The sequence below is a fragment of the Anomaloglossus baeobatrachus genome, chromosome 5 (genome assembly GCF_048569485.1).
Source record: "Anomaloglossus baeobatrachus isolate aAnoBae1 chromosome 5, aAnoBae1.hap1, whole genome shotgun sequence".
Lineage (NCBI taxonomy): Eukaryota > Metazoa > Chordata > Amphibia > Anura > Aromobatidae > Anomaloglossus > Anomaloglossus baeobatrachus.
This window is the reverse complement of record NC_134357.1, coordinates 376,934,619-376,955,151: the sequence shown is the minus strand read 5'-3', so window position 1 is coordinate 376,955,151 and position 20,533 is coordinate 376,934,619. Positions and strand designations below refer to the sequence as shown.

General features: G+C 45.7%; 1 protein-coding gene and 1 long non-coding RNA gene across 2 annotated transcripts in view; one reads left to right on the top strand and one right to left on the bottom strand.

The window, feature by feature from the left end:
* The window catches only part of LOC142311516 (uncharacterized), a 92,936-nt gene extending 78,220 nt beyond the window's left edge, over positions 1-14,716 (top strand). Inside the window, exon 3 of the long non-coding RNA XR_012754274.1 lies at positions 13,989-14,716. This is a non-coding gene — a long non-coding RNA (uncharacterized LOC142311516). The remainder of the gene's footprint in view (positions 1-13,988) is intronic.
* ZNF385C (zinc finger protein 385C) overlaps positions 1-20,533 on the bottom strand; it is a 509,180-nt gene that overhangs the window by 262,448 nt on the left and 226,199 nt on the right. The window lies entirely within an intron of this gene.

Sequence of the window (20,533 nt, the reverse complement as noted above, 5' to 3'; positions counted from 1 at the left end):
TTCCTCTCCTCCGCAGAAGCCCGCCGTACTCCAGTCAACGGCATCTGGTGTCTCCGTCGACAAGCCCATGCAGATCGACCGCGTGCGGCAGTCTGAACAACGTCGAGCAGAGCGGCTCGCCAAGGGCCTCTGCTTCTACTGCGGAGAGGGCACACACCTGCTACGCTCCTGTCCAGAGAGGCCGGGAAACTCCAAAGCCTAGGGTTGGTAGGAGAGGCCACCCTAGGTGCTGGGACTCTCTCAGACCCGGTTATGTGGACAGTTCAAGTGACAACGGGAGAGACGCGGTTCACGGCTGAGGCGTACCTCGATTCTGGGGCAGCAGGCAATTTCATCCAGCAGGCCACTGTGGACAAGTACCAGGTGCCTGTTACTCCACTCGACAAACCCCTCGTGATAGCCTCTGTGGATGGGAGACCCCTCTCTGACACCATCTCCTGGATCACCAGGCCGGTCGAACTGCGTATCGGTGCCCTGCACACCGAGAACATCGCTCTCTACGTCCTTCCACACATGTCCCATCAAATCCTGCTGGGACTTCCCTGGTTACAGACACACGAACCATCCGTCAGCTGGGGCACTGGTGAAATCACCCGATGGGGCTCTTCTTGCCATGAGAACTGTCTGAAGACCATACAACCCATCCGGCGACCTCCGGTTCCAGAGTCCCTACCGGGACTGCCCTCGGCCTATTGGCCCTTCGCGGACGTCTTTGATAAAAAGGAGTCAGAGGTACTTCCACCACATCGTCCTTACGATTGTGCCATCGACCTGCTCCCGGGAACTACACCACCTCGAGGACGGATATATCCACTGTCTCCAGCCGAAACAAGGGCCATGTCTACTTACATCACAGAGAGCCTGGCAAGGGGATTCATTCGGAGATCCTCCTCTCCTGCTGGAGCAGGTTTCTTCTTCGTTAAGAAGAAAGAAGGCGACTTACGCCCATGCATAGACTACCGGGGATTGAACCAAATCACCGTGAAAAACAAGTACCCCCTGCCGCTCATCCCCGAATTGTTTGATCGGCTTAGAGGAGCTCGTGTGTTCACCAAGTTGGATCTTCGGGGTGCCTACAACCTGGTCCGCATCCGCTCTGGGGACGAATGGAAGACCGCGTTCAATACTCGCGATGGGCACTATGAATACTGCGTGATGCCCTTCGGCCTGTGTAACGCACCAGCAGTCTTTCAAGAATTGGTGAACGACGTTTTCCGGGACCTTCTCTACGTCTGTGTGGTGGTGTATCTGGATGATATCCTTGTCTTCTCTCCGGACCTCCAAACCCACAGAGAGAACGTGCAGCTGGTTCTACAAAGACTGAGAGAGAATCGTCTGTACGCCAAGTACGAGAAGTGTGTCTTTGAGCAGTCTTCTCTCCCCTTCCTGGGTTATCTCATCTCCGATACCGGACTGCAGATGGATCCAAAGAAGGTCTCCATTCTCAACTGGCCTCCTCCTTCTGGACTGAAGGCAATCCAACGCTTTCTGGGATTCGCCAACTATTACCGCCAGTTCATCCCTCATTTCTCTGCTCTGACTGCTCCTCTCTCCGCCTTGACCAAGAAGGGGGCTAATCCAAAAGACTGGTCACCTGCGGCCGACGCCGCGTTTGGCTCTCTGAAGCGGGCATTTGCCTCCTCTCCTGTACTCCACCGTCCGGAGTTAAACCGCCAGTTCACCTTGGAGGTGGATGCCTCCTCCTCGGGAGCCGGAGCAGTGCTCATGCAGAAGTCCTCCTCCGGGAAGATGGTGACTTGCGGTTTCTTCTCCAAGAGCTTCTCAGCGCCCGAACGCAACTACACCATCGGTGACCGAGAGCTATTGGCAGTCAAACTGGCTCTGGAGGAATGGCGCTACCTTCTAGAAGGAGCAGTGTACCCCGTTATTATTTACACGGACCACAAGAACCTGGAATACCTGTGGTCTGCTCAGCGACTGAACCCACGGCAAGCCAGGTGGTCCTTGTTCTTTGCCAGATTCGATTTCCAGCTCCATTTCCGACCCGCGGACAAGAATGTACGCGCTGATGCCTTGTCCAGGTCTTTCATGCCCATGGAGCAGGAGGAGGAGACATCCCAACCCATCATCTGTCCTAGTAAAATCATTCCGGTGGCCCCTGTCACCCTGGCCCAGATACCGCCCGGGAAGACCTATGTCTCTGAGACTGACAGGCAAAAAGTGTTACACTGGGGCCATGCCTCGAAAACAGCCGGTCATGCTGGTCAGAAGAGAACTTGGAGTGCGATTGTACGTCATTATTGGTGGCCATCCCTTCGCACGGACGTCGCCTCTTTTGTCTCTGCCTGCTCCTCTTGTGCCAGGAACAAGACGCCCAAACACCTGCCATATGGCCGTCTTCTGCCTCTGCCTATACCCTCAGTTCCGTGGCAACACATTGCAATGGACTTTATTACAGACTTGCCATTGTCCTCCGGACACACAGTCATATGGGTCGTGGTGGATCGGTTCTCTAAAATGGCTCATTTCGTCCCTATGGCTGGACTGCCCTCTGCCCAGGAACTCGCGGACCCCTATATACATCACATCTTCCGCTTGCATGGCTTTCCATCACACATTGTGTCCGACAGAGGAACTCAGTTCACCTCCCGCTTCTGGAGGGCTCTCTGCAAACATCTGGGAGTGACTCTGGACTTTTCTTCAGCCTACCATCCTCAGTCGAACGGCCAAGTGGAACGGGTCAATCAGATATTGACCTCCTTCTTACGTCACTACGTCAACGCCCATCATGACGACTGGTCCACGCTTCTTCCTTGGGCTGAATTCTCCCATAATCACCACGTCAGTGAGTCCTCCTCCAGCTCTCCCTTCCATGTCGTTTACGGACTTCAGCCTACCGTCCCATTGCCTGTATCCTCTTCCTCGGATGTCCCTGCTGCTGATGCTGTAGCCCGTGACTTCACAACCATTTGGGACTCGGTTAAGGTGTCCCTTGCACGTGCCTCCCTGCGGATGAAGAGACACGCAGACAAGAGACGTCTGGACCCTCCGTGTTTCTCTCCAGGAGATCTCGTCTGGCTTGCTTCCAAGTACGTCCGATTGAAGCTACCATCCTACAAGCTCGGTCCTCGCTACATCGGGCCGTTTAAAGTCCTCAGCAAGATCAATGAGGTCTCCTACAAGCTACAGCTCCCGGCCACGATGAGGATACCCAATTCCTTCCACGTCTCCCTGCTCAAGCCGGTTGTCCTTGGTCCCTTCTCCGCTGCTGCCAGTTCGGCTCCTCCTCCTATTGCCGATGACGACATCTATGCGGTAAGGGATATCATGGCCATGAAGACCGTACGGGGTCGACAGTTCTTCCTGGTGGACTGGGCAGGGTATGGTCCTGAGGATAGGTCCTGGGAGCCCCGGGAGAATGTGGGCACTCCTCTGATCCGTGCCTTCCTGTCCCGGTTGCGGGGAGGGGGGCGTGGGGGTGGGGGTGCTGTCACGCTCCCCGGGTCCCCTGCTCTGATCCCCGGCTCACCTGCCACGCTCCCCGCTCTCCAGCCGCCATGTCCTGCACTTCCCAGGCCTCCTGGTCCCCGCTCCCGGCGCCCGTCGGTTTCCCAGCCCCAGCCCGGCTCTGCTGCTTCCTCCTCTCAGCTTCCTGCTCTGGCTTCTGGCACCCGGGCCGCGCGCATGCGCATTAGGGCGCGCGCGCGGTCATTGACCCTTTCTTAAAGGGCCAGCGTCCACTGACAGGAAATGAAGCACACAGGTACAGGGTATAAAGGGGTTTAGTGTCCAAGTGGGCGGGGCCTGTTCTTCGTGTTTCCCAAACTAGGAGTCAGGTCTCCTTGTGTTCCTGTGAGATACTCACCTCTCTCTCTTCTAGAGCCGATCCTGTCTTGCCATCCGGTCCTGCCGAATCCCGAACACCGAACGCTGTCTATCTGCCATCCTGACCGTTCGTACCATCTCTGATCCCTGCGGTGACCCGTCATCTCGCTCCAACGGTTCCGGATTCCGCCTGACATCATCTCGGCTTCCGAACCTGAGCTTCGTCACCCGGACTACCATCAGTGACTCCGTCGTCCCAGGGACTTCACCATTATACTCGTGTGCTCGGACTGTCCTGCTACCTGTAGTGCTCCAGCTACCGGACCCCTTACCATCATCAAGGAGTTCGGCCCAGTGGATCCACCTCCTGGGTCTGCCCGTCCACCTGGCCCTAACAATAAGCAGCCTTTTGAAAGGGAAGTTGCTAACAAAGTCTCTGCAAAGTCTTTCACACACTGAAACTTTCCAGGGATGCATGCTGCACAGCGGGAAACAAAGGACCTAAGAATGGTCCTGAATGATTTGTAACGATTACAACTTCACAGCAGGGGCCGGGTAGCTGATAGGTTTCACACACTGCAACATCGCAAACAACATCGCTATTGTGTCACAAAACCGGTGACGTTACAGCGATGTCGTTTGAGATGTTGCAGTGTGTAAACCCAGCTTAACTTTGCTGCACTTCTATGCATTAGCACCTTATGTGATGGACATTTACATCTTAGAGGACAGCTGTACCTGACCGTGTGCACTGTGAATGGGGTCATGTGCATTTTACTATAGTAGCACTCTAGTTCCTGAATCATATGCACTTTGCACTTTTTTCCATTTATTGCCAATATTGTGGTAGCTCTCTTGTCTATATCTATCAATATTAAAGATAGGGGGTAGCAACCAGAGGTAGTCTTGTTGGGGTATCAGACACTTTATCTATATGGTCTGACCCCTTGTTGGTTTGGAGAACGTTACAAGGTCCCAATTGTGTTCTAGTGTGGACTCGCTCCTGTCCAACAATCAATATCAGTATAAGTTGAGGGGTATTTGAGTGTCTTTTTATCCTGTCCACTACATTAAGCATACCCTACCTATCTGTCCTTTAATATCATTACTGTCGGAAGGGCCGTATAGGGCTTCCTTAGGGACAGCCGCCGTTGAGTGGGGGCGCCATACTCGTATTAGGCCTAGGGTGCCGTCCTCCGCGGTAGGTAGAGGACAGGAGGGAGGGGAAATATTTAGGGTGAACACTATACCCTCCTCCCTTTTTCTTCTATTGTTGTATATATATTTTTGTGATTTACATTGGGTGATTTTTTAACGTAAATTTAATAAAGGCTGATTTTTAAAGGGTATATTTTTAGTAAATATGACCTGCTCTTCTGAGAAAAATGACAACCTATGTGCACTGACCGATTTATTACAGATCATTCCATGCACTTTGTTAAGTGCAGTCTGACTGTGCAGTGACCGCTGATCTGGAAATTTTTATCAGTTGGTTGTTGTTTAATGCCAATGGTCACTTAGGGTGAACTTTATTCCATTCCCGCCAATCAGGGGTGAACATATCATTGGTGCAACCTGTGCAACTGCACAGGGGTCCAAGAGGTTGAGGGGCCCATGTCTTCCTCCAAAGCAGGTGGATTTTGTTTATGAGCTTTAGGACTGAGAAGGGCCCATATATTGTTTTTACATAAGGGCCCTTTTCTGTTTGTGTCCGCCAGTGCCACCAATAGCCCATTATTCCTGACCATGGACAATGCCTTTAAGCAAACTAGCCAGGCTTGTCATTTAGTTATTATTACTACCATAAAGGTGATTTGAATGGAGACCATGCTGAGTCTCACGCAGTTTTCTCCAGAACGGATGCCATGTAATAAAGAAATGGCTAGATGGCATATTTTGGAAGGTTTTTGTTAATATTCAAGTAATCAAATTATTCAGAAAATTTGTATAAGCAATAGGTAAGAATTAACAAGTGTTGTGACAGAAATTACCCACTTAAAAATTTTTTCTTTTATTCATATGCATTTAAAAACCAAAACAAAAACATAGACCAAATGTGGACTAAAAATCTTAAGGTAGCATAGACAATACCATGAACCTCTTTTTATAATAATTTCTGAGACCCAAGTCAAAAAACGGATATCTCGTCAGATTAGGAGGTATAAATGGGGGGGGGGTGTTTAGTATATTCCCTTTCCTCTCGCCCTACTTCAATATATCACTACCTGTCAATGGAGTACATCCTAATGTGAACGATGCCCCCATTCCTCGGCGGCTCTCCCTTCTCTGACCCTCACTAATTGCGTGTTAGGTCACCGGGGTCACACAAAAATTATCACTTGGGGTTCATAGACAAAAATATATATATATAACCACCACCACTTAACAATTCGATGCACTTAAGAACATCCCAATCTAAATAGCAGACATTTATATAAACACATAAATCATGTCTCATAGAAAAGGAACTACATACAATGATAGAGATCCCTTTCTGATTTACTGCTATTATAGGAAGCACTTAGCGACTGAATTAGATCAAAAAATCGTATCAACAAATTTACTCTCCCAATCTAGAGACAGATACTCCAATGGTGACAATAGACCATATCTTGTATAGTACAGGGGGTTAGTTTATAATAAATATCCCTAATAAGCTTTCCTCTACCTAGCAATGGAGCACACCCTCAGTTTTTTGGTGCCCCCATTCCTCGGCGGCTCTCCCTTCTGTACCCTAAAACTCCCTCTCAATTCATCTGGGATTATAATAACAAAATATGGAATAATTAGTTCCAAGTCACTTATCTGTCATTCTAGAAATGGCTCTGGGAACATGTCAATTTCATGTCGGCATTAATTCCTATTTTATCTCGACGCGTTTCTCTCCGCCCTGATTATGGATGGCGTTCATCAGGAGATTTTTGTCAAACAGCACAATGGCTTCCTTAGATGTATCACCTTCAGGGATCAAAGTGGTATAATACCTTCTTGTCTATGCTACCTTAAGATTTTTAGTCCACATTTGGTCTATGTTTTTGTTTTGGTTTTTAAATGCATATGAATAAAAGAAAATTTTTTTAAAGGGAACCTGTCATCAGAAATTTAGCTATAAAGCTAAAAGTTCCCCCCTCTGCAGCTCCTGGGCTGCATTCTAGGAAGCTTCCTATAGATTTTGTGTCACCTTTTATCCCAAAATAAACACTTTATAAACTGGTACCTTTTCGTATGTAAATTTCTTAATTTTCCATGTGGGCGGGCTGTCTGATGTACGTTGCTGTTCCTCCATCATATTGACGCCGCCCCCGAACGCTGAATTTGAAAGTTCAGGACACCGCCCCTGGGTGCCCGTGGTCCAGCGCATGCGCTGTTCCACTGTAGCGGTGCCGTGCACTGTGTGCACGTGCGACCGCTGTGACGCTTTGCGCGGGCACGAGGTTATGGGCGGCGCTGTTAGTGTCATCAGTAAGTGCCGCCCATAACCTCGTGACCTCGTGCTGAGCATGATGGGAAGGAGGGGACGTCCGGGCATCATTCCTCCAGCGCTTGCGCATAACGCTGGAGGAATAGGGGAAAGTGCGGTCACGAGGTTATGGGCGGCACTTACTGATGACACTAACAGCGCCGCCCATAACCTCGTGCCCGCGCAAAGCGTCACAGCGGTCGCACGTGCACACAGTGCACGGCACCGCTACAGTGGAACAGCGCATGCGCTGGACCACGGGCACCCAGGGGCGGTGTCCTGAACTTTCAAATTCAGCGTTCGGGGGCGGCGTCAATATGATGGAGGAACAGCAACGTACATCAGACAGCCCGCCCACATGGAAAATTAAGAAATTTACATACGAAAAGGTACCAGTTTATAAAGTGTTTATTTTGGGATAAAAGGTGACACAAAATCTATAGGAAGCTTCCTAGAATGCAGCCCAGGAGCTGCAGAGGGGGGAACTTTTAGCTTTATAGCTAAATTTCTGATGACAGGTTCCCTTTAAGTGGGTAATATTCAAGTAAACAAAGATACTGTCACCAACTTCTCAGCCTTGCCAAGTGCTGTAATAACTGTTTGTTCCTGTGTAACTGTAGAACATAGCCTGTGTATTGACTGTATCTCCTCAGGTTATACTCACAAGCTAGTGGTACAGTTGAAACCAGAGGTTTACATACACTAGCTAAAAAGACACATCTGCATGTTTTTTTCCACTATCTGACATGACATCAGAATAAACCTTTCCCGTTTTAGGTCAATTAGGAACCAAAATTATATACATTTGCCAAATGCTAGAAAAATGAGAGAGAGAGAAAATGTTTTAAGGCATTATTATTACTTTCTGCAAAGTCAAGAGTTTACATACACTAGGAGTACTATTCCATTAAACAATATGGGACAGCCCATATGATGATGTCATGTCTTTGGAGCTTCTGATAGGTTTATTGGCAACATCTGAGTTAATTAGAGACACACCTGTGAATGTATTTTTATGCACACCTGAAACACACTGCTTCTTTATGTAGCATCATGGGAAAGTCAAAAGAATTCAGCCAAGATCTCAGGAAGAGAATTGTGGACTTTGCACAAGTCTGGTTCATCCTAGGCTGCAATTTCCAGATACCTGAAGGTGCCTCGTTCATCTGTACAAACAATTATACGCAAGTCTAACAACATGGAAATGTCCAGCCATCATACCGCTCAAGAAGGAGACAGGTTCTGCATACCAGAGATATGAATGTGCTGACATGTGCATATCAACCCAAGAACAAAAGCAAAAGACCTTGTTAAGATGCTGGTGGAAGCTGGTAAGATTGTGTCATTATCTGCAGTGAAATGAGTACTGTATCTACATGAGCTGAAAGGCCACTCTGCCAGGAATAACCAGTTACTCCAAAAGAAACAAAACTGCCAGATTATTGTTTGCAAATACACACAGGAACAAAGAACTTAATTTTTGGAGACATGTCCATGGTCTGACGAAACTAAAATTGAACTGTTTGGCCATAACGACCATCGTTACATTTGGAGGAAAAAGGAAGACGCTTTGAAGCCTAAGAACACCATCCCAAATGTGAAACACAGGGGTGGTAGCATCATGTTGTGGGGTTGTTTTGCTGCAGGAGGGACTGGTGCACTTCACAAAATAGATGGCATCATGAGGAAAGAAGATTGTGTGGCAATACTGAAGCAACATCTCAAGACATCAGCCAGGACCTTAAAGCGTGGGCGGAAATGGGTCTTCCAAATGGAAAATGACCCAAAACATACTGCCAAACTGGTTACAAAGTAGCTTAAGGATAACAAAGTCAATGTTTTGGAGTGGCCATCACAAAGCCCTGATCTCAATCCCATTGAAAATTTATGCGTAAAGCTGAAAAGGCAGATGTGAGCAAGGCGACCTACAAACATGGCTTAGTTACACCAGTTTTGTCATGAGGAACGGGCCCAAATTCCTACCAACTATTGTGAAAAGCTTGTGGAAGGATATCCAAAACATTTGTCCCAAGTCATACAGTTTAAGGGCAATGTTACCAAATACTAATGAAATGTATGTAAACTTTTGACTTTGTAGAAAGTAATAAAAATGCCTTAAAACATATTCTCTCTCTCTCTCCCTCTCTCTCTCTCATATTCTGTTATTTGGCAAATATAAATAAATTTGGAAATCCTAATTGACCTAAAAAGGGAAAGGTTTATTCTGATTTCATGTCAGATATTGAGAAAAACACGCAGAGGTGTCTTCTTAGATAGTGTATGTAAACTTCTGGTTTCAACTCTATATAGGATGAACACTCAGATCACCACAAGCTATCACAGGTTTGAATAACTCTAACCTACTGTCACAAAGTTATGTTCACTGCAAACATTATTCTAATAGAGCTAAACTTTTCTAAGCGACTCTTTTACAATCTAATAAGCCTACAAAAAAATACCAAAAGATATCTATGAATGTGAATAATATCTGAATAAGACAAAAAAAGACCGCAATCCATGTAAACAGGTGTGTATATGTTCATCATATATAATATCTAAAAGAGTTACTCCGCCCATTGAATGCCAAAGCTTTCATCTAACAAAAAAGATCTAATAAAAATTTGAGAGTTTTTGCATATCAAAATGACTATTTTCATACCTGCCCAGTAGTATATATATATTAGAATAAAATAAAATATAGTCTCAAAAAAATTGGGAGAGACACCACGGGTTAGTGAGGACATAAAGTGCAAACTATCAAACTGGAGCACCCAATAATGTATATAATGTATAAGTGAAAATACCATACATAGAGTTAGACATTTCAGTACAGAGGTGACCTAATCTTTGGGTTTCAAATCATTGGTTTCTTTGTCACATTTGAAATATGTAGGTTACGTCACCCTAGCGTTAAAATGTCTGACTGTAAATTATGCTTTTTATGAATTTACAATAAAGTAGTCTCTAATTAGTTACGGCCTTGTGGGTGGGCATGTTACAGAAGCGGGGGAGTGGACCCACTGCATAACAGTGCCTGGGCTTAACCTGGAGGGCGTGACTATGTGGCTACCTGGTCTTCTCTAAAGCTGGTGTCACACTAAGCGACAGCGACAACGACGTCGCTGTTACGTCACCATTTTCGGTGACGTAACAGCGACCTTGTAAGTCGCTGTTATGATCGCTGCTTAGCTGTCAAACACAGCAGAAGCAGCGATCATAACGTCGCTGTGCTACATGTGCAGAGAGCAGGGAGCCGCGCTTAGCGCTGGCTCCTTGCTCTCCTACAGTACACATCGGGTTAATTAACCCGATGTGTGCTGCAGCTACATGTCACAGTGCAGAGAGCAAGGAGCCGCGCGCACTGCTTAGCGCTGGCTCCTTGCTCTCCTTGCTACAGTATACATCGGGTTAATTACCCGATGCGTACTGCAGCCACATGTCACAGTGCAGGAGCCGGCACTGGCAGCAAGAGCTGAGGCTGGTAACCAGCGTAAACATCGGGTAACTAGGGAAAGGTCTTCCCTTGGTTACCCGATGTTTACGCTGGTTACAGCTTACCGCAGCTGCCAGTGCCGGCTCCTGATCGCTTCATTTCGTCGCTCTCTCGCTGTCACACACAGCGATGTGTGTGTCACAGCGGGAGAGTGACGACCAAAAAATGAAGCTGGACATTCAGCAACGACCGGCGACCTCACAGCAGGGGCCAGGTCGTTGCTGGATGTCACACACAGCGACAGCGACGGGACGTCGCTGCAACGTCACAGAAAATGGTGACGTAGCAGCGACGTCGTTGTCGTCGTCGTTATGTGTGACACCAGCTTAAGGCTCTGGTGGTGAGGTAAAGCTTGCAGGTAGCTGCCAGGTACCACTATAAGGCAGTCCGCGATTCTGCAACACATAGGACAAAGTCGGGACAACGGGCAAGAGTGTGACGCCCTGGCAAAACCAGGTAGTCACAGATAGGCTCCCGCATAACACCATCCATCACTCATGTAACACACAGCCGACCTGAACCCTAGTCACCACCCCCCCTTAGGGAAAGATGGGCACACCAGTGGGCGGGACCAGGTGGTTAGAAACTCCCACCTAGGGGTCTAGACAGCCCGGGGCGGGAAAACAAACAGTTAGTGTTCAGAGTTCAAGTTGAGAGGAGTGGAAGCTGGGGCTAGGTGTAGCTCCAGCTGGAGGAGAAGCTCAAGTTGAACGGTGCCAGGGTTGGAGCCCTGGTGCCGTTAGCTAGTTGGCAGACGGTGGTCTCCGTCAGCAGGAGACGGAAAGACGGCTCGGCAGATCCGAGGTGGACCAGGACAGGGTTGTAGCCCGCCGGTACCGACACGGAGAACTGACTCGGAAACCGTAGCACAGAGAGGGTACTCGGACCCTGAAGCCAAGACCGGAACCAACGGCCTAGCTAATTAACCAATTGAGGGCAGGATTATAAGTCCTGTCCCACCCAAAGACCCTAAAGAAGACAACAGCCCACCGATAGGGATAAGGCCACCGCCAGGGCTCATAGATCCCACGGGCCAGCGTCTGAGGGCACGGGACCTTAGGCCACAGCCAGCCGGGAGCGGACTTCTGAGTTCCAGACCAGGCAGTCCACCATACACAAAACAAGTGCAGAGGGAAAAGAACAGCGACCCCCAGCCCGGGTGGGGGACCTGGATGCAACCGGCCATGGCGGTCGGCCACCAGCACCTTGGTTTACCAAAACACTCGTGTGATTCATTTACTGTGAGTAACCAAACATCCCCTCGCACGTCCGGGCGCACCGGCCCTTGCTATCGCTATACCCTGTACGAAGACACTAGGTCCCGGGGCAACCATCCCTACCCACGAAGGGGTTAACATCCAGCTACCACTACATCTCCCCCGGGTGCCCCACAGCTGCAGCGGTGGTGTCCCATTTCACCACACACCGTGGGTGGCGTCATGAACTTAATACGGCCAAGCCCGTACATCTACGTCCCCCCCTTTTATTCGGCGTGTCCGCGTGACCCTCGGGTCCGGAGGATCCCTCGAGCCACAGATACACAGCGGGTCCAGATGCGAGCAGCGGTGGCTGTTGGCATGGGGGCGGCACAAGAGTCTGAACTGGCAATAGGCAAAGTGAGGTCAGAGCCACAGGCTGGAGTCTGGACTGGCAACAGACAAGAAAAGGTTGGAGACACAGGCAGGAGTCAGACAGTACAGATTCAAATTCAGACTGAACGGGTATAGGTTTGGGTACAAGCAGGAGTAAGGGTACAAGTACACAGGATGGGATCCCAGTCATAGGACAGATACTAGTACACAGGATGGGTTCAAGAAAGCTGGACAGCTTCAGAGACAGAGTTACAAGACAGGTTCAGGAACAGGGATCTGACAATACAACTAGCAGGTACAGGACTAACTAGAACTAAAGTTGCTCAGGCACGTCCCTACAAGGGAGGGTGCGTTAAATAGCCAGTGCCTTCCAGCCATAGGCTGATGACACTTTGAGTGCGTGCTACCCCTTTAAAAACCGAGGGCGGATGCGCCTTAAGCGCATTGCCTGGAAACCTGTGTCACATGCGCAGAACACTAGTGTGGCTGCGGTGGTGAATATGTTGGCATCCCTGCCAGGAGGGAGAAGCGGGGCTGTGCAGGGACGCTGACATTACAATTTTTAACATGGGGGATGGCATTTTGGATTATATTACACATGTTTGCAGCTCTGTTGGCCAGTAGACTCCTTTTGCACTCAATGGAGATAAGTGGTTTTCTGATGCTATCTGCAAAGGAGGGTGGGAAAATCTCTTTACTTTTAACTTTTTGTATCTTTTGTCTTTATGTCCATTTCATTTATCTGTCTGTCTATATCAATTTGCTTAATTATTAATCATAGTAATACAGTAGATCAGTCGAGAATTCTCTTCTACATCTCAGAATAATGCATGTTTAATCTTATGACCAAGCAGAAATCCAAACATGCCCCATCATTATTCCTAACAGTCAACCCTAGGCATTAACTTATTAGTACGCCCAACTAGGAGACATTAGGATAATGTAAAAAAGAATGACATTTGTAAGAGAAGGTTAAGATACTAATAGGATATGTCCAGCTGCAGCATTTTTCAAATATTTTTTCTACCGTCAAAAAACCTGCTGTATTGGCAGGAAAAACAATAAGTTCAAACTGTGGATTTTGTTGCTTTTTTCTGTGTGTTTTATGTTATTTGTGGGGTTTTTGAATTTTCTCATTGCTATCGATGGGCGAAAAAAAATGCTGAAAAAATTGACATTTTGTCAGATTTCAAAAAACAAACCCAAAATAAAAAAAACCTCATTTGTGATACATAGGCTGTGTGTTACCATAAATGAGACTTTAATTTGAGCCACATGACTTTTCTCAACTAAAGTCAAACTTTAAAAGACAAAGTTCAAAAATGAACACAACAGTGTCGTGACTACTTTGGTCCATATTTACTTCTGGAGAGTCAGCTTCTTATCTGGAAGTGTCAAATGCAACTTCAGTTACAATAAGTCTCTGAAATTCTGAAACTTGGCTACAATGGCCACATGACCTTCCTTGGTGGCACCACAGCGCACACCCAACACCCAGGTCCTATTTTACAATTCTACAGAATATATATTGATATGCTGCATTTTGCTGTACAATATTGAAATTATCAAGTTTAAAAAATGAGCAAAATAATTAAAAAAATAAATAAATAGTACTCAAAACATTTTTTTAACAATTGATTCACTATTCACAATGCAGGTGCCTGTGGAAAGATGACATCGAATGTCTAGAAGGATCCAGAGAGGATGGCTCCTACCTTTGGGACCCAAGAAGATCTGGACCCATCCGTTTGTTGCTCCTGAGCTCCCCCTTGTTCTTGGCTCCGCTCCTGGATAGATAAGAGTGATGACTGAAGTCTGAGCTATGCAGCACAAGTTCTGCTACAAAGAGGAATGAAATCACTTGTTCTGATGCTGGACCAATATTTCATTCTCATTTTCCGCTGCTTTTTTTCTGTGCTGTGACAGCACTGTGTGCAAGGACGGCTGTAGGTGCGACGGCTATAGCAGAAAGGTGACAAGTGCCAATTGGCACCGCTAATAGTGTACGTGCTGCCAAGTCATGCCACTGAGTAAGGGACATCAGGCAGCAAAGGGGTTTAAGGTTTCTAAAGTACTTCAGCGCAGATATCGCTTTTAACCCCTTCCAGGCTGTAGGGAGAGCACATTTTTTTCCTTTGATACACCTGATCCTAAACTGATCTGAAGCTTAATCTATTTCCTTCTATCCCCACTGAGGGTAGACAACATTCAGCTGCTCCGTACTCTCCTTGCTTTGACGTTAGCAGCTAGAAATGAAGGATATGTGATGAGGATTGATTATTAAAAGAGAATGGTAACAAATATATTTAGTAAATAGCCTTTACTCCTATAGCACCAACATACAGTATATCACAAAAGTGAGTACACCCTTCACATTTTTGTAAATATTTTATTATATCTTTTCATGGGACAACACTGACAAGATGACACTTTGATACAATGTAAAGTAGTCAGTGTACAACTTGTATAACAGTGTAAATTTGGTGTGCCCTCTAAATAACTCAACACGCAGCCATTAATGTCTAAGCCACTGGGAACAAAAGTGAGTACACCCCTAAGTGTGCACAATTAGCAAGTTCCCTCCCCGGTGTTATGTGACTCATTAGTGTTACAAGGTCTTAGGTGTGAATGGGGAGCAGGTGTATTAAATTTGGTGTTATCACTCACACACTCTCTCATTCTCTGGTCACTGGAAGTTCAACATGGCACCTCATGGCAAAGAATTCTTTGAGGATCTGAAAAAAAGAATTGTTGCTCTACATAAAGATGCCCTACTCTATAAGAAGTTTGCAAACACCCTGAAACTGAGCTGAAACATGGTGGCCAAGACCATACAGCAGTTTAACAAGACCGGATCCACTCAGAATAGGGCTTGACATTTTCGACCCAAACAATTGAGTGCTCAGCATCATATCCAGAGGTTATCTTTTCAAAATAGATGTATGAATGCTGCCAGGATTGCTGCAGAAGTTAATGGGGTGGGGGGTCCGCCTGTCAGTGCTCAGACCATAAGGCAGACACTGCATCAAATTGGTCTGCATGGCTGTTCTCCAAGAAGGAAGCCTCATCTAAAGATGAAACCCCAGAAAGCCTGGAAACAGTTTGCTCAAAACAAGCAGACTAAGAACATGGATTACTGGAACCATGTCCTGTGGTCTGATGAGAACAAGATAAACTTATTTAGTTCAGATGGTATCAAGTGTGTGTGGCAGCAACCAGGTGAGGAGAACAAAGACAAGTATATCTTGTCTATAGTCAAGCATGGTGGTGGGAGCGTCATGGCTTGGAACTGCATGAGTGCTGCCGGCTGTGGGGAGCTACAGTTCATTGAGGGAACCATGAATGCCAACACGTACTGTGACATACTGAAGCAGGTCCCCGCCCTTCACAAACTGGGACTCAGGGCAGTATTCCAACATGATAACGACGACCCCAAACACACCTCCAAGATGACCACTGCCTGGCTAAAGTTACTGAGGGTAAAGGTGCTGGACTGGCCAAACATGTCTCCAGACATAACTTCTATTGAGCATCTGTGGGGCATCCTCAAAAGGAAGTTGGAAGAGCTCAAGGTCTCGAAAATTCACCAGCTCCGTGATGGCATCATGGAGGAGGGAAGAGAATTCCAGTGGCTCCTGTGAAGCTCTAATAAACTTCATGCCCAAGAGTGTTAAGGCAGTGCTTGAAAATAATGGTGGCCACACAAAATATCTACAATTTGGGCACAATTTTGCCATTTTCACATAGGAGGTGTACTCACTTTTGTTGCCAGTGGTTTAGACATTAATGGCTGTGTATTTAGAGAGCACAACAAACTTACACTGTTATACAAGCTGTACACTGACTACTTTACCTTGTATCAAAGTGTCATGGCTTCAGTGTTGTCCCATGAAAAGATATAATAAAATATTTGCAAAAATGTGAGGGGTGTACTCACTTTTATGGTATAATGTATTCTGCAATGCTGTACTGAAAATGGAGTCTTCCAGACTTTTAAAATTGCCCAGTACATTTGGATAAAAATATAAAATCTTGTCACATATTAGTGGAATTGTTCATCAATGGCTGATATTAATCAATTGTGTTATAAGGTAGATTGGTTTTTAACTGTTCATACCATGACACTGCTACAACTGGTTGAATATTTTTGTGCTGTTTTTTGCTTTGTTTTATTAATAAAAAACAGTTACTAATACCCTAAGTTATTTTTATATACTACTATTTTTTACTTATTTTTTTTACAGCAGGGTATACGCTCATTTTGTTTCTATCTTAGGATAGCACTGTTAAATGTTCACAGTGTGAATATGTTTCTATGCTGTGCATGTATACCAACTTATAATTCGGCTCATGTTTTTGTTTTATTGGCTAAATGTGCAGCCTCATCCACCAATTGGGCCTATGCATTAGTTGCTGTCTATCACAAACTAAATCAGACCACAATAGTCGATGCTGCAATTATTCCCATATCATAGGTACACTTCAACTGAATAGAAAAAAATCCAGAAAATGACATTGTATGATTTTTAAATAATTAATTTGCATTTTATTGCATGAAATAAGTATTTGATCACCTACCAACCATCAAGAATTCTGGCTCTCATAGACCTGTTATTTTTTTTTAATAAGCCCTCCTTATTTGCACTCATTACCTGTATTAATTAAAGCTGTATAAACTCGTTACTTGTATAAAAGACACCTGTCCACACACTGAATTACACTCTAACCTCCCGACCATGGCCAAGACCAAAAATCTGTCTCAATACACCAGAGACAAAATTGTAGACATGCACATGCTGGTATGGGCTACAGGACAAAAGGCAAGCAGCTTGGTGAGAAGGCAACAACTGTTGGCACAATCATTAGAAAGCGTATGTAAAGCGCTATGGAATTAATAGCGCTATATAAATGAATAAAATTATTATTATTATTATTATTAGAAAATAGAAGAAACACAAGATGACTTTCAATCTTACTTAGTCTGGGGCTCCATGCATGTTCTCATCTTATGGGTAAAGATGATTCTGCAAAATGTCAGGAAGCAGCCCAGAACTACATGGGAGGACCTGGTCAATGACCTGAAGAGAGCTGGGACCCCAGTCTAAAAGCTTAATGTTAGTAACATACTAGTCTGTCATGGATTAAAATCTTGCAGGGCATGCAAAGTCCCCCTGCTCATGCCAGCACATGTCCAGGCCCCTTTGAAATTCGCCTATGACAATCTGGATGATCCAGAGGAGGCATAGGAGAACGTCATGTGCTCAGATGAGACCAAAATCAAACTTTGTGGTATCAACTCCACTTGTGATGTTTGCAGGAAGAAGAAGGATAAGTACAACCCCAAGAACATCGTCCCAACGGAAGAATGTGGTGTAAACATAATACATTGTAGGTGGTTTTCTGAAAAGGAGACAGGAGGACAGCACAGTATTGAAGGGAGGATGAATGGAGTCATGTATTGCAAGATGTTGGCCAACAAGCTCCTTCCCTCAGTAAGAGCATTGAAAATGGGTTGTGGCTGGGTATTCTAGTATGGCAATGACCCAAAACACACAGCCAGAACAACTAAGGAGTGGCCCCATAAGAAGCATATCAAGATCCAGGAGGGGCCTAGCCAGTCTTCAAACCTGAACCCAATAGAAAATCTTTGGAGGAACCTGAAACTCAATGTTTCCCAGCGACAGCCCCGAAACTTGAAAGATCTGGAGAAAATCTGTATGGAGGAGTGGGCCAAAATCCCTGGTGCAGTGTGTGCAAACTTGGTTATGAACTACAGGAAACATCTGACCTCTGTATTTGCAAATAAAGGTTTCTGTACTAAATATTAAGTTCTGTGTTTCTATTGTATTTCATGTAACAAAATGCTAATTAATTATTTAAAAATCATACAATGTGATTTTCTGGATTTTTTGGGGATTCTGTCTGTCACAGTTGAAGTGTACCTACTAGTGATGAGCAGACTCCCAGATAACACAGTCCCAGCTACTGCGTTTGTACTGTACAACGCAGCGTTTTGGACGCAGAGAAAACATGCTGCATCCAACCTTGATAGTGGGCACACTGCCTAAGAGAGCGCACAGTTTGCACCTGCAATTCCACCATGCTGTTAGTCTGAACTGTCAATCATTGGGACAGTCCTGCTCCCTGCTAAGCAGGACGCTATGAGGCAGAGGAGCAGTGTGCTTGTGAAGATCAATATTAGGAACAACGCTTTAATGGTTAAAAATTTTTGTTAATTTTATGACTTATATTATTGATATAAAATCTGAATAATAAAAAAATTAAAGAAAATGTTTCAAAGATTCAGTCTGAACTATTAACTGACAAATGCTAATAATGAGAACACCGGTGATCTTTCATTTTAAGTTACAAGGATTAGATGTAAATGGTTATTCCCATATCCCAATATGTAGTAGGTGTAATAATAATATTAGCAAATACCAGCGATTTGAAATGTAGTATAGTTCTCCCGATTAGCTATGTCTCTTACCTCATGTGCAGGGCATTACAGCTTAGGTATCCATGGTTTCGACCACTCATATAGTGACATTTAGTTAGTTAGTTGCTCATATTCGTAACTAGGTATGGGCGAACCTGAACTGTAAAGTTCGGGATCCGTACCGAACACATGGTGTTAGTGCACACGACCCCGAACACGAGCTTTCTGGGACGTTCGTGTTACAGTTCGTGTTACAGTTTGGTTCCAGGGGCTGTTAAAAAAAACATGTTATTAAAAAACATTATGACCATACTTACAGGTCTCGCGACGTCCTGCAGACTGTCTCCTGGCGCTTCTGCTTCCGCGTCCGTCCGATCATTGCTGTTCCCCCCGGTAAGTACCTCTGGCTAAGAGGACCTGCCGTGACCGTGACATCATACCCATGTGACCAGTCACGTATGAATGTTGTATTACTTCATTGGCTACAGACTAGTCACATGAGTATGATGTCATCACAGGTCCTGGTGCGCCGTGCTGCGAGAGTCGAATCGCATCACATCACGGCGCACAATCTCCCAACAGCAGCGGGTCAGCTGCGTTTATTTCCATGCCTCTAAGGTGCTGCTGTCGGGAGAGTGGGGTGATGCAATGCGAGACGTAAGTGCAATCATCCCCTCACTGTCAGCGTCTGCTTCATCGCTTTGTCCAGGGCGGTGTAGCAGACCTGACATGGCTCTCTGTGCTTCTCACTGTGTATAGACACTGTCTGTGCAGTGATGAAGCAGAGTTGACATTGTTCTTTGCTTCTCACTGTGTATAGACACTGTCTGTACTGAGTGATGAAGCTTACATTGCTGTCCCTGTAGATTATGTCGGACTAAGGATTATTTTTATAATAAAGATGGAGTCTCTAAATTTTTTTTTGTTTTATTTCTAATAAAAAAAATTTCTCTGTGTTGTGTTTTTTTTTACTGTTTCCTAGAAATTCATCGTGGCCATGTCTAATTTGGCGTGACACCATGAATTTCGGGCTTAGTACCATCTGAGAATACAAAGCTGGTATTAACCCCTTTATTACCTAGCGAGCCACCGCCATCACGGCCGTTGAAGTCTGGAAATGGCGCTAAGAAACAATGCGCCATTTCCAAGGGCTGCTGCGGGCTGCAGAGAATTCCAGCCCTCAGCTGCCTGGCTTTACCTGACTGGTGATCAAAATACAGTGGGAGCCCACACATTTTTTTTTAATTACTTTTTTAAATAAAAAAAAAAATGAATGGGCTTCCCTGTATTTTGATTGCAAGCCACGGTAACGCCAGGCAGATGGGGGTGAAAGCCCGTAGCCATCCGCTTTATCTGCGCTGAGAATCAAAAATACCGTGGAGCGCTACGTCATTTTTTTAATGATATATTTTTACAGTACTGTGATGTCAGGCAATCAAAATACAGGGAAGCCCATTTTTTTTTAGTTATTTAAATAAATAATTAAAAAAAAAATGCGTGGGCTCCCGCTGCATGTTTTGTATTGCTAGCTAAGGGTAATCCAAGCAGCTACTGACTGCTAACCCCACTGCTAGGTGTTACCTTCACTGGCAATGGAAAATCCAGGGAAGCATTTTTTTTTTTAATTTTTTTTGCCAAAAAACTAAGAAAATAATGAGGTGGGCTTGGCCATATTTTTGTATGCTAGCCAGGTACAGCAGGCAGGTATGGGCTGCCCCCAACCCCCAGCTGCCTATTTGTACCCGGCTGGGAACCAAAAATAT